This window comes from Giraffa tippelskirchi, chromosome 2 (assembly GCF_054371585.1).
Source record: "Giraffa tippelskirchi isolate mGirTip1 chromosome 2, T2T-mGirTip1v1.2.pri, whole genome shotgun sequence".
In the NCBI taxonomy this organism is placed as follows: Eukaryota; Metazoa; Chordata; class Mammalia; order Artiodactyla; family Giraffidae; genus Giraffa; species Giraffa tippelskirchi.
The window spans coordinates 95,509,806-95,535,707 of NC_137276.1; the positions used below are offsets into that span (position 1 = coordinate 95,509,806).

The 25,902-nt window shown below is 37.8% G+C and overlaps 1 protein-coding gene and 1 pseudogene across 10 annotated transcripts in view; one reads left to right on the top strand and one right to left on the bottom strand.

Moving 5' to 3' along the window:
• Window positions 1-14,434, bottom strand: part of LOC145539565 (ubiquitin-like FUBI-ribosomal protein eS30 fusion protein pseudogene) — a 33,556-nt pseudogene extending 19,122 nt beyond the window's left edge.
• PIK3CB (phosphatidylinositol-4,5-bisphosphate 3-kinase catalytic subunit beta) overlaps window positions 1-25,902 on the top strand; it is a 188,702-nt gene that overhangs the window by 49,910 nt on the left and 112,890 nt on the right. For 4 of the 10 annotated variants that reach the window (XM_081574023.1, XM_081574033.1, XM_081574032.1 and 1 more), the window contains exon 2: window positions 4,448-4,554. The gene's annotated coding sequence lies outside the window, so the exon portion shown is untranslated. Of the gene's footprint in view, window positions 1-4,325; window positions 4,555-14,514; window positions 14,606-16,499; window positions 16,637-22,013; window positions 22,105-25,902 lie in introns of all 10 variants that reach the window. The other 6 variants (XM_081574026.1, XM_081574030.1, XM_081574028.1 and 3 more) reach the window with 5 other exon arrangements.

A 25,902-nucleotide genomic window follows, 5' to 3' on the forward strand; every position in this document is an offset into this window, starting at 1 on the left:
GTTACATGGTCATCTAGGTGGATGTGGACTGTTTTGATTGACAATTGCATGTGACATAACAACAAGCTCTATTGTATGTGTCTTTCCCATAATTCAGTCTGTTATAATCAATTGTATGTATGTATAGAATATTTATGAACCCATACCGGGCTCCTGGCTGCCTAAGGTTTCTTGAGGACACAGCTTTGCATCAGTGGCTCTTGTGTCAGAGTTGGAGAAGCCCCAATGGCTAGTTTGTATCCACTTTGTGCCTAGGGCGCAGCAGCAGGAGTTTGAAAGGTCTCTGTGGTTATTTTTTGTAGCTTATCTGTGAGCTCTCCTGGGCGTGTCTTGGGTGGGGTTTAGAGATCAGCTTGCATCCTTTTCAGTAGGCTAACCCTCTGTTGCTCATGCCTAACTTCGTGTGTGTATGTGTGTGTCTGTTAGTTGTGTCCAACTCTTTGTGCACGCGTGTGTGTGTGTTACTCAGTTGTGTCCGATTCTTTGCAACCCTATGGCCTGTAGATCTCCATGCTCCTCTGTCCATGGAATTCTCCACTCAAGAATATGGGGGAATGGGTTGCCATTACCTTCTCCTGGGGATCTTCCCCCATCTTTTGGGGATCTTCCCCCATCTTTTGGGGATCTTCCCCCATCTTCTGGGGATCTTCCATCTATCTTCTGGGGATCTTCCACCTAACAGAAGTTTGTACCTTAATCCCCTACCTCAGTCACACTCTCTCCCCACCCCGCGCAATCATAAGTTAGTATCTGTGAGTCTGTTTCCTTTTTATGTTGGAATTTAGATTTTTTTTTCTTTTAAATTTTGACTGTGCTGGGTGTTCATTGGGTCATGCAGGCTTCTCTAGTTGTGGTGCTGTGTGTGGGGGTTTTGGTTTTATCATATGCTATTCTCAGTGCTTGGATAAGCTTTTGAAATTCTCCCTCCCCACCCCCACCCCTTTAAAATTTAATGGATATTTGTCCAGAAGTTCTTTTAGTAAGTTTTGTTTTCTTTTGACAATAAAGTTGTGAGTGGATCTTCATGTGTTAGGTTATTAATAACATTGTTTTTATGTAAAGGATACTAGGAACTTTAAGAATAAATTGTATTTAATTCTGTGTTTGAGTAAAGTCAGAGTAACTGACTGTCAAACAAGAGGAAGCAGTGCTTACATTCATTTTTAGTCTGTATTAAATTAGTTATTACTTTTTGCTTTCCTTTTCTCATTTCCCTTTTAAATAAACTTTTTTGTTGTTGTTTTAAAGAGCAGTTTTAGTTTTACAGTAAAATTGAATGGGAAGAGCATAGTTCCCATATATCCAATCCCCCCCCCCCCCCACCACATAGCCTCCCTCACTGTCAACATCCTGCACCAGCGTGTTGGTAATTTTTGAGTTGACTAATTACCTTACTTTTGGGAAAGTAAGCAGTTTGATATATGTTGACATTATTCTAAAATTATAACATTCCTTTCATTTGAGAAAGCATATTATTGACCTTATTTCAAAAGCAAAGAAACCAAGACTAGAATTAAATTATTTGCTTCCTAGCCAAATTTTATTTTGAAGTTTCCAAATGAAGATTTTCAGCTTTAATAGCAAAGTTATGCTCTCCTTTGATTCCTGCTAATTTATTGAAACTTGAAGATTTATTTTTCAGCCCTTTCTCCTTTCTTTTAAATGTAAAACGTTCAAACCAGATGTTTGAAATTTTTATTGCAGTTTCTGATTTGGGGACTTCCTGGTGGTCCAGTGGCTAAGACTCTGTGCTCCCAGTGCAAGGGACCTGGGTTCGATACCCTGGTTGGGGAACTAGATACCACATGCCACAACTAAAGATTCCACATGCTCCAGCAGAGATCGAAGATCCGGAGTACTGCAACTAAGACCAGGCACAGCCAAACAAATAAATATTAAAAAAAAAAATTGTGGCTTGGAGTATTACTGACAAATATAGATAATTCCAGACCTAGCATGGGGTACAGGTTCCAATTTAGTTTGAATGGGCTAGTCCAGAAATGAGTTAATGATTAGGATGCTGCTGTCATAAAGGTAAAATGCTGGTTATGGTGCATGGGCTTCTCATCACAGTAGCTTCTCTTGTTAGAGAGTGCAGGCTCTAGAACGTGGGCTCAGTAGTTGTGGTACATGGCCTTAGTTGTCCCTCGGCATCTTGAAACTTCCTGGATCAGGGATCCAACCCATGTCCCCTGCGTTGGAGGGGGATTCTTAACCACTGGACCACCAGGGAAGTCCCCCTATGTCTATTTTAACGCTAAGCTGTCAGTGTCTTGAAATTCTTAATTTTATAAAATTTAGTTTTAGTTATTTGGCTGTGTTGGGTCTTAGTTGTGGCACGTGGGATCTTATTGTGCCATGAGGGAATCTTTTGTTGCAGCTCATGAACTCTCTAGTTGTGGCGTGTGGACTCAGTAGTTGTGGCTCTCTGGCTTAGTTGCTTCACGGCCTGTGTGATTTTAGTTCCCTTCCTAGGGATTGAACCTGTGTCCCCTGCATTGCACAGTGGATTTTTAACCATTGGACCACCAAGGAAGTCCCTGATGTTCTTAATTTTTGAATAAGTGACCTTGCTTTTTTATATTGTAATGGGGACTACAAATTATGTAACCAGTCCTGGTCCTGAATAAACAAAGTGTATTATTTAATAAGAAAGAGACAACCCAATAAAAATGTCAAAGACTCTGAACAAAGGATGTAGAAAGGAACATGAATCATGAATAAACTTGTGAAGAGATCTTCAACCTTATTAAATTTTCAACCTAGTCAGGTATAAACAGATTACAGTGTGATACCATTTTATGTGTTCTGTACTGCTACAAATTATGAAATTTGATTTTACCTGATATTGGAGAAGATATGTTCATATGCTGTTGGTGAATTGGTAAGGTGATCCAATTGAAGACACTTGGGCATTTTTGGTAGATTTGAGAATTTGGATGCCCTGTAACCCACCAGTTTCCCACTTTGCATATCCCAAAGACATTCTTGTATAAGTATACCTGGCGACCTGAATAGTAATGTTGATAAAAGCAAAAACGTCAGCCATACAAATGTTTGTCAACAGAATAGATAAATACATTATGGCATATTTATATTATGGAATACCATATAAGGCAACCTAGATAGCATATTAAAAAGCAGAGACATTACTTTGCCAACAAAGGTCCATCTAGTCAAGGCTATGGTTTTTTCAGTAGTCATGTATGGATGTGAGAGTTGAACTCTAAAGAAAGCTGAGCACCAAAGAATTGATGCTCTTGAACTGTGGTGTTGGAGAAGACTCTTGAGAGTCCGTTGGACTGCAAGGAGATCCAACCAGTCCATCCTAAAGGAGATCAGTCCTGGGTGTTCATTGGAAGGTCTGATGTTGAAGCTGAAACTCCAGTACTTTGGCCACCTCATGCGAAGAGTTGACTCATTGGAAAAGACCTTGATGCTGGGAAGGATTGGGAGCAGGAGGAGAAGGGGACGACAGAGGATGAGATGGCTGGATGGCATCACCGACTCGATGGACATGAGTTTGGGTAAACTCCGGGAGTTGGTGATGGACAGGGAGGCCTGGCATGCTGCGATTCATGGGGTTGCAAAGAGTCGGACACGACTGAGTGACTGAACTGAACTGAACTGATATAAGGCAGTGAAAATGGAACATGGATAAAGCATAAAAAAATATTAAGTGAAAAAAATCACATTCCCAAATATTTCATTCAGCATACCAGTTTATCAAGCTGAAAAAACAGTGATGGGTGGGGGGAGGACACATACCTAAACAAAATATTATTCAAGGACATATACATATGTGACAGTGCTATATTTTAAAAAGTAATGGGATAATACATAATTAGGATAAAGGTTAGGAGGACAGGAGCACTTAGATAATGTTATTGGTGTTCTTATGTGATGTGGTGATTTACAGTTTACAGTGTTCATTTTATGCTTGCTTGCATTCATCTTTCCATATATTTTGTGTGTGTCAAACATTACATTAAAGAAGGGGAAAAGGTACTCTTGGTTAGCCACTTATGACGTAGATGGAGGAGTGGCTAGGAAAATAGAAAGATAACTAGCATATTACAGAAAAGAGGTTTCAAGAAAGAGGAGGTGATCTACATAAGAGATCAGATAGTTGAATAGGACATGAACTTAATTCCCTTTCAGCTCTAACATTTTGTTATTTAAATATTGTGGTTTATGTGTTTTCTGTATTTTTCCTATATTTAAAATTACAGTTATAAGCAATTATGTTATATAAGTGATATAATTATTTTTAATTTAGTCCATTTAGGTGTTAATATCTTTTATCTTTACCTCTTTTTTTGTAGTGTTATCTTCTAATCGGAAAAAGTCTTCCATGAAAACTTCACTTTTAAAAAAACAAGTAATGCTGTCTAAATTTAGTCCATTTAGGTGTTAATATCTTTTATCTTTACCCCTTTTTTTGTAGTGTTATCTTCTAATCGGAAAAAGTCTTCCATGAAAACTTCACTTTTAAAAAATCAAGTAATGCCGTCTATTTTTCTAAAACATTGAAATGGGGGCTCTCATTTCAAGGTAAGTATCAATTTCATATCTTTATCACATTTTTTCAGAAGTTAAATATAGAAGGAAGATGTGAATATTGGTTACGTTTTAAATCTTTTAGCTCTTCTGGGGTGGACATAGGAAGGAAATTGTAAGCTTTAAGATAGATACTTAGGATTATGTTTACCACATGTTTTAACGCAACTTCATGAAGGCGAGAGGAGGGGTCAGTGGTATTTAAAGATTTTTAGAGAGGTTAGTTAAAAACTGAGAGCTTTTTGGATTTAGCAGTTACGAGGTCATTGCTGGCAGGTTAGAGGCCATTTTAGGTCTATGTTTGTTGCTAAAAATAAGTTTGCAATAAAGAGTGAAGAGAAGCTGAAAAAGTGAATATTTTAGCTCTTAAGTGATTTATTAAACCAATATATGGTATGTACTTAGTATGTAGCAATCATTTCTCTAAGCACGGTAGTTATAGTGTATAACTATTAACATATATAATGTCATATATATATGTATAAACCAATATATATCTTGGTTCAAGCTTCTTATAGATAATTTAATGGCCAAATATGTCTCCTCAGCTTTATTTAGATATAATTGACATACAACATTGTGTATTTGCCAAACTATTTTTATGCCTTTTTTTACTCTTTTGTGTGATAAATTACATGGTCCACCCTAGTTATACCGTTAACAGGGACAGATATTCCCTGCCTGGGTATAACTTGTTTGTGCTAGCAGGCAAATTAGATGTTTAACAGCACTGGTCACTGTGATAAGTGCTACAAAAGTGAAATAATGACTACCTGAGTGGGGGGTGGGAGTGGAAGTTGGTGGTTTGTGAGTTTGTTGAGCAGGATAGATTTAAAAGGCAGATTTGGCAGGGCATATGGAAGAGAGAAATCATGTATATGAATGTAGGATTTTGAGTGGCTAGAAGTGTGATAGTACCATAAGAAAAGTAAGGAAACCACAAAGAAAGACTGGTTATTAGGGGGTAAGCGGATGGGACTGTAACATGAATTCTGTTAGACCTGTTTTGATTTTGGAAGTACAGGTAGAACTTTCAGAACATCTCCCTAAATGTGGACATATGAGACTAAAATTTAGAAAAAAGATAATTTAGGGTCCAAAGATACAAACTTTGGAGTAATTCACATGGCGTTTAAGCTGTGGAAGTAGGTAACATTTCTAGTATCCTAGCAGAGAGAAAAAGGTAAAGCACAGAACTTTTAGAAATGCCTATTATAAATATTGGTGTTAAAAAGAATCAATAAAGGGAAAATAAGAAGAAAAGTATGAAGGAGAAGGATGAGATGCTTAGAAAGATTATAGATTTTAATACCCTAGAAGGGCACTAAGTTAATTAAATTCAATAACCTCTCTTAAGGTATAAACATAACCTAATAATGAATAATTATTAGGTTAATTATATAATAAAGTAACATAGTAATTAGTATGAGATTCTTGATCTGCGAGAACAGATTGAATAGACCAAGATGAATTATAAGAGGTTAAGCAAATGGTTTTACAAAATACAAAGAAGCATGAAGAATAAAATAGAATGTTTTTCAAGAAGTTTGTGCAGGAAATAAGACAGCAATCATTTTGGAAAGTTAGTCACATGAAAGATATTTTAGCATTTTGTGTGGGAGTATGTGTGCACGTGCTCAGTCATGTCCGATTCTGTGACCCCATGGACTGTAGCCCACCAGTCTCCTCTGTCCATGGAATTTTCCAGGCAGGAGCATTGGAGTGGGTTGCCACTTCCTACTCCAGGAGATGAATTTAATACAATAAAACAGATTTTTTAATACCACAGGAAAGTAGGAAGTGTATAAAAAGGTGAATTGGATATATGGAGGGCTTGTAATTCCTGATGGATAAATTTATTTGGATTTGTTTATTTTATTTTAAAAATATTTATTTATTTGGCTATGTTGAGTCCTAGTTGCAGCACACAAGGCCTTTTGTTGTGACGCACAGACATTCTCTAGTTGGGGAGTGTGGGCCCCAGAGCATGGGGGTTTCAGTAGATGCGGCACATGGCTCTCAAGTTGTGGTATGGGCTCTGGAGTGTATAGACTCAGTAGTTGTGGCTCACAGGTTCAGTTGCTCCGTGGCATGTGGAATCTTAGTTCCCTGAAGAGGAATTGAACCTGTGTCCCTTGCATTGCAAATAGATTCTTAACCACTGGACCACCAGGGAAGTCTCTGTTTAAATTGTAAAATGTGCATAACAAAATTGACTATTTGACTACTATTATTTTCATTTTTTATGGTAAGTTAACATTTGCTATATGTGAATTAGGTATGCTTCTTCATGTGTACAAAGCATCTGAATGTTCAGTTTCATCTGTACAGTCATTGCTCACTTTACTTTACTCACAGCAGATATAGAGACTGGGAAATATTGAAAGAATTAATTGTTTCATTTCATATTGTCAAGGGCCCTTCTCTTGTTGTTGCTTCTATCTATAAATTGAGAAATGAAATACCCAAGAGTACTCCCTTTTTAAAAACTTTAACAAAAGGGAGATTTCCAAACCACATTGTGATTGACTAAGAGATGGTGTCAGAGTACAGAAGCAACAAAAAGGTCTTTCAGTGAAATACAAAATACAAAGAAGCATGAAGAATAAAATAGAATGTTTTTCAAGAAGTTTGTGTAGGAAATAAGACAGCAATCATTTTGGTCTTTCAGTGAAAGACCTTTTCCTGGGAATTCCCTGGCAGTCCAGTGGTTAGGACTCTGAGCTTTCATTGCTATGGGCCCAGATTGTATACCTGGTCCGGGAACTAAGATCCTGCAAGCTGCAAGGTGAGGCCAAAAAATAAAAAAAATAAAGTAAGATAAAATAACACAAAACTTCCCTCTAAATTGAAGGAAGAGGTCTGGTTACTTTGCTTATTGACATTGAATACTAAGAAAAAAACACAGCTGTAGAACTCCAGATTGTCTCTAAATCCTGTGCTCCTTAGCTCCTAAAGCTAATGAAGTATAAAAATACATTAGCTTCCCCTTTTTGCCTTTTTATACTATTCCTGGGGTTCTCAAGGCAAGAATGTTGTAGTGGTTTGCCATTCCCTTCTCCAGTGGGCCACATTTTCAGATAAATGAGCTTAAACAAATGTTAAGCCATCCACAACTCTATGTGACTCTGTTGTTCTTACTTTATCATCATATTTCATCCTATCAACAACTTCCCTCTAAAATGGAAGTTATCCACATTTTATAAATGAAGGAATCCTTAAATTTGGGGTATGTACAAATGTGGGCATTTGGAAAGAGCTCAACATGGTCTTCCTAAACGTTGGCCATTTTAACTGTTTTTTAAGTGGACAATTTCCTGACATAAATATATTCATAGTGTTGTGCCACCCATCAGCACTGTCCATCTCCACAACTTACTTTATCACCCCCAAACCCAGATGTGAATTTGTGTGGATTTGTGAAGTTGTCTGTTTCTGTGAATTTGCCTGGTCTGTTTAGGTCTTGTAAGTGCAGTCATACAGTGTTTGTCCTTTCATGGTTGGTTTATTTCACTTAGCATAGATGTCCTCAAGGTTCACCTATGTTTAGCATGTATCACGATGTCTCTTTTAAGGCTGAATAAATATTCCACTGTATGTATTAACATGTACCACATTTTGTTTATCCACCCATCTATTGAGTCAAATTTGACTTGTTTCCACCTTTGGCTATTGTTAATAATACTGCCGTAAACATGGGTATACAAATAACTATGTGACTTCTTGCATTTCATTCTTTTGGGTTATATACCAAGAAAAGTAGAATTGCTGGATCATATGGTGAAGTGAAGTGAAAGTCGCTCAGCTGTGTCCACCTCTTTGCCACCCCATGGACTCTACAGTCCATGGAATTCTCCAGGCCAGAATACTAGGAGTGGGTAGCCTTTCCCTTCTCCAGGGGATTTTCCCACCCCAGGGATCGAACCCAGGTGTCCTGCATTGCAGGCAAATTCTTTACCAGCTGAGCCACAAGGGAGGCCCTGGATCATATGGTAATTCTATTTAAATATTTTAGGAACTACCATACTCTTTCACAGTATTTGTACCATTTTTCATTCCCACCAGTAATATAGAAGGGTTTACAGTTTCTTAACATCTTTGCCTTAATTTGGTTTATAGTGTGTTTTTGGTTTTGAGCAGTGGAACATTTTAAGTATATTTCCTTAAAAGAAGGTTTATCATAGATTGTTTTCTAGTAGTCTTAGAAGGAACACAAATCTTCATGCTCTGTTGTAAGGTCAGAACTGGTAAAGAAAGTTGTCACCTAGTTACTAATAAATTTTAGTGAGAGATCCTCACAAAAATGAAAATTACGGGGCTTTGAAAAGAATGCATTGCCAAAAACTTAGTTATTCTGTGTAATCTGACTGTGATGTTTACTGTACTAAGGACCTTCACTTGGCTTAAGAGAAAGCTATGTGTTTTAATTTCTGAGCAGGAATAACTATGATTTCCAAGGATTGAACAGGATGATTAAATGAGTTAGAATGCTTCCCCTCCCTCAACTGATGTACTTGGAAATTGGAAATTTTATAAGGAGGTGGAGAGATATTCATTGTGTTGTTGACTGACACATTGTCTGTTTAATAGTTGGGAAAAGACATTCCTTGTTCAGATGGATAGAAGACGAATCAGAGTTATTAAGCAAAAAAAAAAAGTGCTGATGGGATTATAGTTTCTGCAGAGAGGTTTTTGAAACTTTGTACCTTGTTTGCAGTTGTCATTAAGATTTGGAAATATTGAAATAGATCATATTCATTGGCTTCAATATTATTATAATTTTGCTTTTCCTCGGTAAGTTTTAACTGGATCATATGGTAGTAATAAACTTGAAAGTAATAAACTTGAAAAAGTGTATTTTAGAAGCTGCTTATCATGTTATATGAACATTATGAATAAACTGAGTGGTTTAAACTTGTCTTCTAGTTTTTACTAGTTCCTCTTCTCCCAGTTCGTTGCCTCAGGATTCTTTTTGTTTAATATGCACTGGATGTTTATGCATTAGAAAAATGTTCATAAAGATTATATTGTTGAGTGTCTACTGTTTCTGGTTCTTTGATAACATGCTTTTTGCTTTAACTCAGAAAATAACTGTGGTTAGATTGTCATACAGTCTGCCACACACAGTAAGGATATTGTGATAGAAATTTTGCTGTCTGCGTAGCATGACCTTTCAAAACTGTTTTCTTTGCTGCAAGCATCTCACTTAGCCTTTTGACTGCCACATGACAGAGGAAGTAGTATATATAAGGCGATACAAATGACTGCCTTGTTGATCTCGTTTATGTTGAGGATGAACTAGTTTTATGCATTATACATAGAGTACATTTTAAGTGTAAGTTTAAAAAAATTTTTTTATTAGAGTATAGTTGATTTGCAATACAGTGTTGTGTTAAGTTTCAGTTGTACAACAAAATGAATCAGTTATACATATATCCACTCTTTTTTTTTTTTAAAAAGATTCTTTTCCCATATAGGCCATCACAGACTACTGAGTAGATAGGTTCTTATTAGTTACTTATTTTATATAAAATATTTTATATAGGTATACAGGTAACTAATGAAGTAGTGTGTATATGTCAATCTTAATGTCCCAATTTATCCCTCCCCCTTAAGCGTAATTTTTAGAACAAAATAATAGTAAATTATAATAGTAAAAATTTAAATGGAAAATAATTTATGTTACTTTGAAGAAAGGTCTAACTTTTTTCCAGAGTTTTAAGAATTATTAATTAATGGAGATTATTATATACAGCTGATGACTACAGATCTACTATTTTTGTGGCAAAGATTTTAAAGCAACTTTGGAATTGTCTTACTCTTGTTCCTGAAGATTCTTTTTTAGAACTGTGAAAGGGTCTAGGGAACCTGAGAAAGCACCAACTTGATTTTATTTATTTATTTATTTACCAACTTGATTTTAAACTTTAATCTTATTTTCCACTAGTAGCTTAGCTCTGTAATGTAAGTATTTATTTATTCATCATTTAGCAAATAGTTACTGAGGTCCTGTATCAGACATGGTGTACAAAGAACCACAAAGATGACAGAACCTGTCCCTGTCATTCAGGAACTCACTATTTAGATTTCAGCAAAGGAGGCAGGAATAGAGCTGGGTAGGATCACAACTCCTTGCTGCAGACGCTAATATCCCTTCCCTCCTGGAATCTAGAGATAAAGACAAAGGTGATGAGGAGTAGTAGTTAGGGCCATGAGGATAGTTAGGATTCTTAGGTAGGAATAATGCTGGAAAAGAAGCAACTGCCCGTGATAGAAAAAATCTAGAGCTTGGGTTTGATTATCTTTAACCCTGAGGTCATAGGCACAGTAAAATGGGGAATGGGTTCCCATCAAATGGATTCTTCAGGCTAGGTGCTGCTGAGGAACTTTACATCTGTTATTGCTGTTAATCCATCTTAAAAGAGTGTGAAATTTAGCATCTATGTGGAAGAGCACGTGAGAACCTAAATTTATCATTTAAAGAATGATGAAAAGTGAACAACTCTGCATAACAGCCAGATTAATCATAGGTGCTTTCTTCTGTCAATCTCCTTTCCTCTCCCCAAGCTATTCTTTACTGAATTTTTGTTATTTTCTTGCTTTTCTTTATAACCTTACTATCTCTGTTCATCTCTATCTCTGAGCGATATAAGGCTTTGAGTAAATGAAATCATATTGTATATATTCTTTTGTATTTCTCTTAATATTATTTATAGGATTCATTTATGGTAGTGTGTATAGCTTTAGTAATTTCCTGTATTGTAAAGTGTATAATTTGTTGAACCATTCTGTTTTTTGAAATTATAGTTGTTTTTGGTTGGTCTAGGTGTTTATTGCTGCGCGTGGGCTTTCTCTAGCTGCAATGAGTGGGGTCAGCTCTTCATTGCAGTGTGAAGGCTTCTCATTGCAGTAGCTTCTCTAGTTGAGGACCATAGGCTGTAGGTGTGCAGGCTTTAGTAGTTGTGGCCCACAGACTCCAGAGCACAGGTTCAGTAGTTGTGGCAAACAGGCTTGGTTACTACGCAGCATGTGGAATCTTCCTGGTGCAGGGATCAAACCTGTGTCCTCTGCATTGGCAGGTGGACTCTCATCCACTGTGCCACCAGGGAAGTCCTGATCCATTCTATTATTGCTCATTTAGTTTGTGTCTAGTTTTTGGATATTATGAAAAATTTTGCATTCCACACTCATGTACATGTGACAACTTGGATAAGAGGTTTCCTGGCATGGATGCCTAGTGAAGGAATTTTTGATGCCAAAATTCTTGGAAGAGGTTGAATCAGTTTACTGTCCCTCCAGATCTATGAAATGGTATCTCATTGTGGTTTTAATTCACTTTCCTTGGTGGCTAATATTTATGGTATATACTCTCAGTATGTTAATGGGACTTTTGGCTTCTGTGAAATTTCTATTTAATTATCTTGCCCATTTTTCTATTGGGTTTGTGTTCTTTGTATATTCATTTTCTCACTGTGATGTATAAAAATTGTTTATTTGTTCAATTTTTATTCACTTGTTTAACATTCATCATTGAGTCTCCTGTTGTTTTTTGCATAAAGAATAGTACCTTAATGTGGTCTACCAGAATGTGGATTTGGCCAGCCCCTCCACTACCATTCTGCCTCTGTTTTCCACCTCTCTCTCTTCCAAATGGTAGTCTTTGAATTCCTCAGATAATTAAGGTTTCTTAGGCCTTTGCATATGTTCTTTCTCATTTTGGCTAGCTAATTTCCTCTATTCCTTTAAGACTGTTCAAATATCCCTTTCTCTCGGAAAGTACTCTTGTCTCTACTTGCCTCAAATTCACGTACTTTGTGTCTCTATACTTAGGAAAAATATGGTTGTTATAATTAGATGATTAGTCAAGAGGAGAAAGAAAGCTGTCAACATGTCCATTTCTACCAAGGGATTAAAAAGCGTATGTGCAGAGTGATAAACAAGGATGAAAGCTAAATGATGAATGATTTTGGAACATCATAATGGTAGCCTCGTCGGTGTCCCCCGCTCCTCTTCATAGTTCTGTTTCTGTTTGAATGGAGAAGGGTGATTCGAAAAACAGTGGTAGAGTACACAGCTGTAGAGTTCACAGCATTGGACTGAATGTAACTGAGGGAGCACATGTGAGTTTTATTTTTTTTTAATTAATTGAAACAGTTGATATACAGTATTATGTTAGCTTCAGGTGGACTGCATATGATTTGACGTATGCATACATTATGAAAGGGGCTTCCCTGGTGGCTTAGATGGTAAGGAATCCACCGCTATCCAGGAGACTAGGTTCGACCCCCGGATTGGGAAAGATCCCTTGGAGAAGGGAATGGCTACCCACTCCAGTATTCTTGCTTGGAGAATCACATGAACAGAGGAGCCTGGCAGGCTACAGTCCATAGGGTTGCACAGAGTCGGACATGCCTGAAGCAACTTAGCACACCCACATACATTATGAAATGATCGCTACTATTGGTCTGGTACCCATCTATCCCTATACAAAGTTATTACAATTTATTATTGACCCTGTTCCTTATGCTGTATATTAGATACTTGTGGCTTTTTTTTTTTAATTATATAACTGGAGGCTTGCACCTTTTAACTAGAAGGCAATGGCACCCCACTCCAGTACTCTTGCCAGGAAAATCCCATGGCCAGGGGAACCTGGTAGGCTGCAATCCATGGGGCCGCTAAGAGTCGGACATGACTGAGCGACTTCACTTTCACTTTTCACTTTCATGCATTGGAGAAGGCAATGGCCACCCACACCAGTACTCTTGCCTGGAAAATCCCATGGCCGGGGGAGCCTGGTGGGCTGCCGCCTGTGGGGTCGCACAGAGTCGGACACGACTGAAGAGACTTAGCAGCAGCGGCAGCAGCTTTTAATTCCCTTCACTTGTTCTGCTTACTCCTCACCCCTCTCTCTTCTGGAAAGAGCCTGCTTGTTCTCTGTCTGTGAATCTGTTTTCATTTTGTTTATTTAATTTTTACATTCCACATGTGAGTGAGATGATGCAGCATTTGTCTTTTTTTTGTCTGACTTATTTTATTTAGCATAATACGCTCTAGATCCATCTGTGTTGTAAAAAAATGGCAAGATCGCCTTCCCCCTTTATGGCTAAGTAATATTCCATTATAGATACAGATATTACATCTTTATCAAGTTGTCTATTGATGGACACTTAGATTGCTTCCATATCTTGACTGTTGTAAGTAATGCTGCAGTGGACATTGGAGTGCATATATCTTTTTGAATTACTGTTTTGGTTTGTTTCAGGCAAATGCCCAGAAGTGAAATTGCTGGCAGTTCTATTTTTAATTTTTTGAGGAACCTCCATACTGTTTTTCAATAATGGCTGCTCCAGTATACAGTCCCATCAACAGTACACAAGGGTTTCTTCCTCTCCACGTCCTTGCCAACACTTGTTACTTGGTTTTTTGGCAACAGCCATTCTGACAGGTGGAGGTGGTATCTCATGATTGTTTTGGTTTACATTTCTCTGATGGTTAGTGATGTTGAGCATCTTTTCAGTGTATCTGTTGGCCATCAGTATGTCTTTGGAAAAATGTCTATTTAGGTTCTCTGCCCATTTTGTAATTGGGTTGTTTGTTTTTTGTTGTTGAGTTGTAGGAGTTTATGCTTTGGGTGTTAACCTCTTAATGGATATTGTTTTCAGATATTTTTTCCCATTCAGTGGGCTGCCTTTTCATTTGTTGATAGTTTCCTTTGCTGTGCAGAACCTTTTTAGTTTGATATAATCCTACTTGTTTATTTTTGGTTTTGTTCCCTTTGTTTGAGGAGACATACCCCCAAAATATTGCTAAGGCCAATGTCAAAGAGTGTGCATCCTGTGTTTTCTTGTACAAGTTTTATGCTTTCAGACATTTAAGTCTTTAATCAACATTATGAATTAATTTTTGTGTTCTATATGAGAAACTAATTCAGTTTGATTCTTTTTCATGTAGCTGTCCAGTTTTCTGAACACCATTTATTGAAGAGGCTGTCTTTTCTTCATTGTCCTTACTTCCACCTCCTTTTTCATAGATAAGTTGACATGTAAGTGTGAGTTCATTTCTGAGTTCTCTGTTAAGGTTCCTTTGATCTGTGTGTCTGTTTTTGTGCTAGTACCATACTGTTTTGTGTTTTGGCCGCGCTGCATGGCTAGTGGGATCTTAGTTCCCTGAACAGGGGTTGAATCCAGAACCTTGGCAGTAAAAGCATGGAGTCCTAACCATTTTTTAAAAAATATTTATTTATTTGGCTGCACTGGGTCTTAGTTACGGCATCTGAGATCTTTAATTGCAGCATGCGAACTCTTAGTTGCTGCATGTGGTATCTGTTTCCCTGACTGGGGATCGAGCTCCGGTACCTAGCATTGAAAACCATCAAGAAGTCTCTGCTTCCCACTCCCCGCCCCAGCCCCCCGTGCTGTTTTGATTACGGTTGCTTTCTAGTATATGCAGTTTGATTTCAGGGGGCATGATAGCTCCAGCTTTGTTCTTCCTCAGGATTGTTTTGGCCCTTTAGGGTCTTTTGTGTTCATATGTGGGTTTTAATCATGGCCTTGCAGCTACCTAAATTACATGTTTGACTAAATTAGTGAAGTCTGAATTGCTGTAACTGACTGAAAATGAATAATATCTTAAACACGATAAGATGTTTATTTCTTACTCATGGAGGAGTGCAAAGTCCTCTTTGGTGGTTCTGTTCCAGGTGGTTTCTTTCATTTCATGACTCTTTCATCTTTTGTGCCCAGTTGAAGAAGAAAAAGAAGGTATTAGTGGCATATGTGTCACTTGAAGTGACACAGGTCATTTCCAATTAACATTCCACTGGAGAGAACTTAGTATATGATCATTCTTTACTGCACAGCAGATTGTAATGTGTATAAAGCACACAGCCATAATCCTTTAACTGTGGAAGGAGATAAGAAGTCTCTGCCACAGTGGCTTTTGAAAAATTGTATCTGGAGGTCTTAGTTCTTAATGTGTAAAATAAAGGATCTACACTCAGAAGATTCATAACACACACATCCATCTTCCTTAGTGATTCACATTAAAAGACACAAGGAAAGTGTTTCCATTTTCACTTCCACTTTGAAATATCTCCATTTACCTTCTTCTAATGCAAATTTCAAGGACTGTGAGGTGATAAAGCTGCTTTTCATCACTGTTGGTTCCTTGTTACCACAGCCAGGCTGCTCAAAACTCTGAGATAACTGTATCCCAGTTCTGGATAAAAACCTCATCATGGTCTTAATGAATGGAAGCTTATGGGAGATGAAATAATTCTGAGGTTATGTGTTCATGCCAAGTTGTAGACAAATATATTAGTTGGTTTTGAAATACTAAATTAAGAACTTGTTTAAATATTCTACATGTTCTTTGGAAGACATGAGAATTTTACATATTAACATCTAATTAAGGAAGCTGAGCTTGTCTCAGTTTTTTCATAAATTTGGACTTGATTTTTCAGTAGTTATGATGTCAAGAAAATTGTCTTGATAGTTTTTGTAACTGAAGTTTGATATCAAAGTTGGATAATGAAAATTTCATTAACCTATACCTCCTTTTTTTTGAGGGAAATGACAGTATCATTAAGATTGTTACTGGTAATTTCATTTTTACTTTTATTTCTCATTTCCACTTAAATTTCAATAGGGTTTTCATCTGAGTGATTGTAATTCCAGAGGTTAACTTATTTGATAATATATTGAAACTATTTGTGTGTAAGTTGAAAAGATTTCTTATGAGAAATACCGTTGATAAAAATATGTGTTTAAGGAAATGTGCATGTGTGTGTGTTTCAAGAAATGAATAACTCAATTCTTGGCTTTAGTATAATTTATTCTCTTAACCTAGTATATCCAATTATCTGTTGCTGTAACAAACCATCACAAAACTTAGTGGTGTAAAACATCCATTTTGTTATGCCTTTTCTCTGTGACCAGGGATTTGAACAAGGCACAGCAGGGTAAGCTTGCTGTGGTTCATGATATCTAGGCCTCAAATGGAGAACCTCACGAGTCTGAGTTGTGAAGACCTAGTCACTAAGAAGTCTGAATGTTGGTTCCGGCAGTCATTTGAGGTTGGTCAAAGCACTTATACACGGCTCTTAAAATGAGCATCTCACAAATAAGTGAAGAGATAGCAAGGGAAGTTGTCAATTTCTAAAACCTGGGTCTACTAGTACATTATCTCTGCTTTATTTAATTGGTCAAGCAGTCACTGAATTCAGGTTCAGGGGGAGGGAACATATCCCTCACTTCCCAAAAGGAGTAAAGTGAAAGAATTTGGGGGCTTGTTTTAAATTCATTCCAGGTCACTAGGCAGAGCTCTTTGCCATGTAATTATAAAGTCTTTTTGAGTTTTCCATATTCTGTTAATTAATTTGGATTCATAAAACTCTCTTTCATTGTCAGTACATTTTAATTTCCCTGAGAGTATTCCCTCAGTTTCCACATGATGTCAGTTTTGAAGCTGAGAAGTGAAGTCAAATGAATCTCTAATGGTAGCTTTTTTTACTTTAAAGACAAGAGGGAAAAGTAATGCTGTTTTAATGCTAACAAATTAGCCTAAAATAAATGGATACATTTCCAGAAACAACAACCTACCAAGACTGAATGATGAAGAATTAGAAAATCTGAACAAATATTACTAGTAAAGAGATTGATCAGTAGCAGAAACCTCTTAACAAACTAAAGTTCAGGACCAGATAGCTCCATTGGTGAATTCTATGAAACATTTAAGGAATTATCAGTCTTTCTCAAACTCTTTGAAAAAAATCTCAGAGGAAAAACACTTCCAAACTCATTTTATGAGGCTAGTATTACCTTGATACCAAAACCAGACAAGAACACTGCAACAAAAGAAAATTACAGGCTGATACCCCTGATGAACACAGATGCAAAAATCCTCAACGAAATATTAATAAATCAAATTCAGTATGTTAAAAGAATCATACACCGTGATCAGGCGGAATGTATTTCAGGAATGTATGATGGTCCACATCCACATTTGTAAATCAATCAGTGTGACACACCACATAGAGTAAATGAAGGATCATCTTACTAAATGAAGGATTTGATCATCTTACTAGATGGAGAAAAAGCATTTGACAAAATTTAAAATTTATTCATGATAAAAACTCAACAAAATGGGTATTTAGGAAACATACCTCAACATAATAAGGATTAATATAGGATAAGCCCACAGCTAACATCATAGTCACTGGTGAAAAAGCTTTTCATTTAAGATCAGGAACCAGACAAAGATACCCACTCTTGCCATTTTTATTCAACATAGTTGGAAGTCCTAGTCATAGTAATTGGTCTTTCACTCAGTTATGTCCAGCTCTTTGTGACTCCATGGACTGTAGCCTGCCAGGCTCCTCTGTCCATGGGATTTTCCAGGCAAGAATACTGGAGTGGGTTGCCATTTCCTCCTCTAGGGAGCCAGAGTAATTAGGCAAGGAAAAAACAAACAAAGAAAAATTCAAATTGGAAAAGAAGTAACTACTGTCTCTATTTGCAGATGATGTAATCTTATATATACTAATATAGTATGATGTCACCAAAAATATGTTAGAACTTATAAAGTTAGTAAAATTGACAGTTACAAAAACCAATATACAAAACCTGTTACGTTTCTATATGCTAACAGTGAACCAACAGAAAGAGTAATTAAGAAAGCAATGCCATTTACAATTGCATGAAAAAGAATAAAATACCTAGGAATAAATTTAACCAAGGAGACCAAAGACTGAAAACTATAAGACATTGATGAAAGTGAAGAAGACACAAGTAAATGGACAGATTTATGATTTGGAAGAATTAATATTGTTAAAATATTCATTCTGTGGAGAAGGAAATGGCAAACCACTCCAGTATTCTTGCCTGGAGAATCCCATGGACGAAGGAGCCTGGTAGGCTAGAGTCCACGGGGTCGCAAAGGGTCGGACACGACTGAGCGACTTCCCTTCCCTACACTTCATAAATGCTCAAGGGAAAAAAAAAAAATATTCATTCTGTTGAAAGCAATCTACAGATTCAGTATAATCCCTCTCAAAGTTCAAATGACAGGGACTTCTCTAGGGGACTTCTCTAGTGGTTAAGAATCCCCCTTGCAATGCAGGGGAAGCAGGTTTGATCCTTGGTTGGGAAGCTAAGATTCCACATGCTGGAGAGCAAATAAGGCTGTGCATCACAACTGCTGACCTGTGTGCTACAACTAGAGAGCCCATGTGCGTCAGCCACTGAGCTTGCACACCACAACTATAGAGAGCCTGTGCACTGAAGCAAAAGATCCTGAATGTCAAAACTAAGACCCGATGCAGCCAGAGAATTAAATTCAAATGATGATTTTTGCAGAAATAGAACCTCAGAATTTCTGTGGAAACACAAAAGACCCAAATAGTCAAATCATCCTTGAGAAAGTAGAAAGGTGGAGCCATTGTACTTCCTGATTTCGAACTATGTCACAAAGTTACAGATATCTTAATAGTATGGTGTCGGCAAAAAAAAAGACACATAGACCAATGGAATAGAATAGGGAGCCCAGAAATAAACCCACACATGTATGGTCAGTTAATTTATGACAAAGGAGCCAAGAATATACAGTGGAAAACAGTCTCTCTAATAAAAGGTGTTAGGAAAACTAGACAGACACATGCAAGAGGACAAAACTGTATCACTACCTTACATTATACACAAACTCAAGATGGGTTAAAGACTTAAATGTTTAAGACCCAAAGCTATAAACTCTGGAAGAAAACATAGGCAGTACTTTCAGTGATGTTGGTCGTGGTGATGATTTTTTGTATTTGACATCAAAAGCGAAAAATAAACAAGTAGGACTACATCAAATTGAAAAGCTTCTGCAGGGAATTACCTGGTGGTCTAGTAGTTAGGATTCTGTGCCTTTATTTGGAGAAGGCACTGGCAACCCACTCCAGTACTCTTGCCTGGAAAATCCCATGGACAGAGGAGCCTGGTGGGCTGCAGTCCATGGGGTCACTAAGAGTCGGACACGACTGAGCGACTTCACTTTCACTTTTCACTTTCATGCGTTGGAGAAGGAAATGGCAACCCACTCCAGTTTTCTTGCCTGGAGAATCCCAGGGATGGGGGAGCCTGGCGGGCTGCCGTCTATGGGGTCACACAGAGTCGGACACGACTGATGTGACTTAGCAGCAGCAACAGCAGCAGCAGTGCTTTTATTGCTATGGCCCAGGTTCAGTCGCTACTCAGGCAACTGAGATCTCACAAGCACCATGGTGAAAAAACAAATAATAATAAAATTTAAAAAACAAAAAGCTTCTTCACAACAAAGGAAACCATTAACAAAAAGAAAAGGCAACCTATCAAATGGGAGAGAACCCTAAATGCAGAAAATAATGAGTGTTTTATGTGGAGGAAAGGGAACCCTTTTGCACTGTTGACGGGAATGTAAATTGTTTTAGCCAATTTACATAATTGTAATAAGTTGTAAATTTATGAAAATAGTTGGAGGTTCCTCAAAAATTAAAAATAGATCTGTCCTATGATTCAGCATTTCTGCTTCTGTATATTTATCTGAAGAAAGCAAAACACTAAAAGATACATGCATCCCCATATTCATTGTAGCATTATTTACAAAAGCCAGCACATGGAAACAACCTAAGTGTCCATTGATGAATAAATAAAGAAATTGTGGTGTGTGTACACACACACACACACACACACACACACAAACACAGGAAAATTATTAAGCATAAACAAAGAAGGTCTTGCCTTTCTGTGACAACCTGGATGGCCCTTGAAGGCATTATTCTGTGAAATAATTCAGACAGAGAAAGGCAAGTAAGACAAGTGTCTTTTGATACCACTTGTGTGTGAAATCTAAGACAAACAAAACAATAATCTCCAAACTCATAGATACAGAGAACAGATTGTTGGTTGCCAGAGGCAGGGGGATAATGGGGGTGGGCAAAATGGGTGAAGGGGTACAAACTTCTAGTTATAGAATGTGTAAGTTACGGGAATGTAGTATACAGCATGGTGACTGTGTGTTCAGTGTCTCAGTCATGTCCGACTCTGCGACCCCATGCACTGTAGCCTGTCAGGCTCCTCTGTCCATGAAATTTTCCAGGCAAGAGTACTGGAGTGGGTTGCCATTTTCTTCTCCAGGGAATTTTCCTGAACCGGGGATTAAACTCAGGTCTTCTGCACGGCAGACAGATTCTTTACTATCTGAACTACCAGAGAGTAGATCTTAAAAGTTCTCATCATAAAAAAAATAATGCCAATTTAGAAATAATGCTGTCTGATGTTTTTGAAACAAAATGTGATTTACTAGATTAACTGCAGTGTACTCTTGTTAATGGAGAAGAAAATGGCAACCCATTCCAGTATTCTTGCCTGGAGAATCCTATGGACAGAGAATCCTGACGGGCTACAGTCCATGGGGTCATAAAGAGTTGGACCTGACTGAGCAACTACACACAAAGTCTTGTTAATACAGGAGAAATACAAGTGTGAAAGTGAAAGTCGCTCAGTTGTGTCTGACTCTTTGTGAGTCCATGGACTATACAGTCCATGGAATTCTCGAGGCCAGAATACTGGAGTGGGTAGCCTTTCACTTCTCCAGGGAATCTTCCCAACCCAGGGATCAAACCCAGGTCTCCCTCATAGCAGGTGGATTCTTTACCTGCTGAGCCACAAGGGAAGCCCAAGAATACTGGAGTGGGTAGCCTATCCCTTCTCCAGCAGATTTTCCCGACCCAGGAATCAAATCCGGGTCTCCTGCATTGCAGGCCAATTCTTTACTGAGTTATCAGGGAAACGCAAATACAGGCAACTATCCAAAATCTGAGTTTGAAGCATGCATAGATGAAGATTTCAGATTTCTTTGGAATATAGAAATAGTGACCTGTGATGAATTATTATCCTCCAGGCCATGAAACTCCCAGTACTTATTCTATTTTACTCAGGTTGTAGATTGGGGCTGTGAGGCAATAAAGGTGTTACTGTGGCGCTACCTCAGCGTTTTAGGTGAGGTCTCCTGATCCTCAGTTAATACTACTTTCTGTACCACACTGTGAAGTTTATTGCAGGTACTCCAAATTTCCCCTTTCAGTATTCCATCCTCATCTCTTGTGGTTGAAGTTCTGTGTGGGTTGGTGGAAAACACTGCAAACAGTCGTATAAGCCTTCACTGTCTGTCTTTTTCTAATTTTCCCCAACAGTCTTAAGAAGGAGCACCGTCTGAACGAAACGCATACCTCCACCTCTTTCCACTTGTCTTTCTCCACTGACCTCAGTGCTCTGTACATACTGGGTTGCAAACTGCTCAGTTTTATTTTTTGTGATCCTCTCCTCTCCCAGTCAGGTGTATGATAAGACTAAGATCTTAAACAGGATGAGTACTTAGTAAATATTTATTAACTTAAATTATAGTCATTTTTGCTCTCTTCTCTCTTGATCAAGGCCTAGCACTGAGATGACAGATCTGCCTGCCTCTCCTGATGTATTCTTAGGAGAGGATTGGCAGTGAAAGAAAAGTTGGCACCAAGAACAGGTATCTCTTGTTTTTCTTTTGTTGTTGTTGTTTTGTATTCTGTATAGTGTCTGTATAGTGAAGGGGCTATTAAAACTACACACAGAAGTATTTTGTCATTCATTGTTGGATGGTTTATGAGGAAAATTGGTCGACAGGGAAGTTTATTGATTTTTGTTTGTTTTAATTAAGGACTTTTTTTGGTAATTTTCTTTATTTGTTTTTGGCTTTGCTGGCTCTTTGTTGCTTTGCGGGCTTTTCTCTAGTTGTGATGAGCAGGGGCATCTCTAGTTGCAGTACACAGGCTTCTTAATTTGGTGGCTTCCTTTGTTGCAGAGCACAGGCTCTGGGGTGCCCGGGCTTCAGTAGTTGGGGCTTCTGGGCTCTAGAGCACAGGCTCAATAGTTGTGGTGCACAGGCTTAGTTGCTCTGCGGCATGTGGCATCTTCCTGGACCAGGGATCAAACCCATATCTCTTGCACTGGCAGGTGGATTCTTTACCACTGAGCCATCTGAGAAGCCCAAGGAAAAGTTTTAAAACAGACAAATTCTTGCATGGACCAAACTTAGACCAGTGTGCAGAAGGGTAATCCTGAAATGGTTTGGGAGAAATGCTAGCTTTTTAGGATTCTCTTTTAATTTTTACATCCTACAACTTAAAGTTCAAAATGACAGCAGACGGAAATAACTAAAAGGTTCAGAGCCTGTAATAGTGCTTTTTCTACAGCTGTAAGCTATTTAAAATTCTTCTTGTGTTACTGTTTGCCATTCAGATGGCTTTCTGGCACTGAATCAGTTCCTAGATGTGAGGGCTGTTGGGTAGTTACTCACCAGCCTCCCTACACACTTGTACAATCTGGTTCATGACTCACCCTCACAGCACTTATACGTGGGTACCCTTTGCTATACAGTAATTTTTGATTGTTTGATGTCACTTGTTATAAACAGGTACCGTAATTGATTATGATTTATCAAATCAAGATTTGTTGTCATTTAAAAAGAAAAAAGAAAACCGACCCTAGTTAATCTGTTGGGTTCTATTGCTACTGGACTGAAAAACAGAAGCAGTAGTTGTCCAGAATATGAAACTTTTGTCTAAAGTATGTATCCCATAATAGGTACAACAGTGGATCCACTAAGCCAGGATTATAATATTTGCTTCACTCTGCAGTTTGTATTATTACCTAAAATGAGTAAAATGCAAAGAAAGGCTTTCACCACAGAGTTGTGCTGAGAGATGAGGGAGGCGGTTGCTATTTGGATGGAATATCTAAGGAGTCTCTGAGATGCTGGCGGTGTTCTAATTCTTGATATAGATGGTGTTTTTTTAACAGTAATTTGTAAAGTACTTTTCTGTTTATGTATTATTTTAAGCAAAAAAAAAATTTTGAAATAGAACGTACTTGTACTTCATGTTGGAGAATTCCGTCAGCTGTATCTTTAATGGTTGGAGAAGATCCCCATATATTAGGAATTGGTAGTGAGTCTTTGTCCTATTAATTTGATATATTTAGAAAAATAATCACATGCACTCTAAATCATGGTAATGGTCTGCCAGTGACTGAAGCAAGTTTAACAGTTAGTTCTTGTGCCCCAAATACTATTCATTGGAAGGAGAAGAGAAGGGACAGGGTGAAGGGAGAAAGAACGCTGTGGGGATGAAATACATCTTCTTGGTAATAAATATCCAATTAAAATAATTTATTATTTTTTTCTTATTGGTGAATATGATTGAACATTTAGATTAAAAGTCAGGAGGGCAGACTGAAAATTAGGAACACTGGAAAAAATAGTTAGCATTATTTAGTCAAAAATGGAAATATTTCAGGACTTCCCCTGCCTGGTAGTTTGGGGGAGTGCAGGTTCGATCCTTGTTCCAGGAGCTGGGATCTTGCATGAGCCCTCGACCTCTCTACAGCTGAAGAATCTGTGCGCCACCAGTAAAGATCCCCACTGCTGTGACTAAGACCCAACACAGCCAAAATAAATTAAAAAGTATTTAAAACAAAACAAAAAATTAAATATTTGAATGAAAAATATTTAAATAATGTTAAATTGAGTATCTTAAGCTGACAGTTTGCAATATTTTGGAATAATGGAATGATGTGTTTTTTATTTTTTTAAATTTTTGTAAGAAGATTAATGTTCTTTAGACCTGGTAATATGCTGAACTAAGTTTTTCATTGGCTCATTTAGTGTGAAGAAGTAATGTACTGTCCCCACTTCCCATGGGAGTACCATTGTTATGGATTAGGTATCTTAATTTCTATTGGTAGTTTTATCTGACAGTAATAACTTTTAAAAAGTTTTCGGCAATGTGAGAGTTATTTAAAATTTCCTACTGCTTTTTAAATAAACAATGCTAATTTATATGGCTTATTTCAAACCTTATCCAAATGTTCAGAAATTATCAGTGGAAGGAGCAAGAAAAAGTTAAGGTGAAAGTATGAATTGTGGAGCTACCCTGTGGTTTGATGATCCCCAGGCATTTTGAGATTCTTTGCATTTCTGTATGTGTGTGCTTGGTCTTTGCAACCCATGGACTGTAGCCTGCCAGGCTCCTCTGTCCATGGAGTTTTCCAGGCAAGAATACTGGAATGGGTTGCCATTTCCTTCTCCAGGGGGATCTTCCCTACCCAGGGATCTAACCTGTGTCTTTTGCCTTCTCCAGGGGGATCTTCCCGACCTAGGGATCTAACCTGTGTCTCTTGCGTCTCCTACACTGGCAGGTGAATTCTATGCCACTAGGACGACTTGGGAAGCCCTGTGTCCTAAAGCATAGACTACTGCTGAGATTCTGCTGCTCTGTGTGATCTTCAAGATTGTAATTCTCAGAGCTTAGGCCTCTGGGATTAGCTTTGACTATTTCTGATTTTGGAGAGGCCCAAATTTTTACCACATAAAAATCCTCAATAAAGATACCATACCAGTTAGAAATGAAGAACACTGACACTCCAAAATGGGCAGTGGATGTCAACAGTTGGTTTAATTTATTTTAAAAACAGAATATCTTTTATTTGAATGCTGAATACATTATGTTAGTACACAGAGTATGCTGAGAATAGAATTTTTTTAAAAATTATTTTTGGCCACGTTGGGTCATAGTTGCGGCACATAGGCTCTTTGTTGCATCGCACAGGCTCATCTCTAGTTGAGGCGCAGAAACTCTGTAGCTCTGCGCCGCGTGGGATCTTAGTTCTCAGACCAGGGATTGAACCCACTTCTCCTCCTTTGTAAGACAGATTCTTGATTACTGGACCACCAGGGAAGTCCCAAGAATGGAATTTTTTAAAGAAAAATTAACCTCAGCGATTCAATTAAAATGCACAGATATAATTCCTAATAATTTTTAATATAACATGAATGGTAAATAGATATGTCAGCATTCTGTGAAGTTCGCTTAGGGCGTTACATTATCTGATAAACTGTTGTTGTTCAGCCGTTCTTTGCGACCCCATAGACTGCAGCATGCCAGATTTCCCTGTGCACCACCATCTCCTGGAGTTTGCTCAAACTCATGTTCGTTGAGTTGGTGATTCCATCCAACTATTTCATCCTCTGGGTCTTAGTTGTGGCACTCGAGATCTTTGATCTTCATTGTCATATGTGGCATCTAGCTCCTGGACAAGGGATTGAACCCTGGTCCACTGTATTGGCAGTGTGAAGTCTTTGCCTCTGGACTACCATGGAAGTCCCAAATCCTTTCTTGAAAGAACCTTTGTAGTTTGTATTGCAATATATATAAAGAATCTTAAAGAAATTTATAATAAAGATTCTAAACCCTGTCAGACCCAATCCTCCTTTTGGTAGCATGTTTTA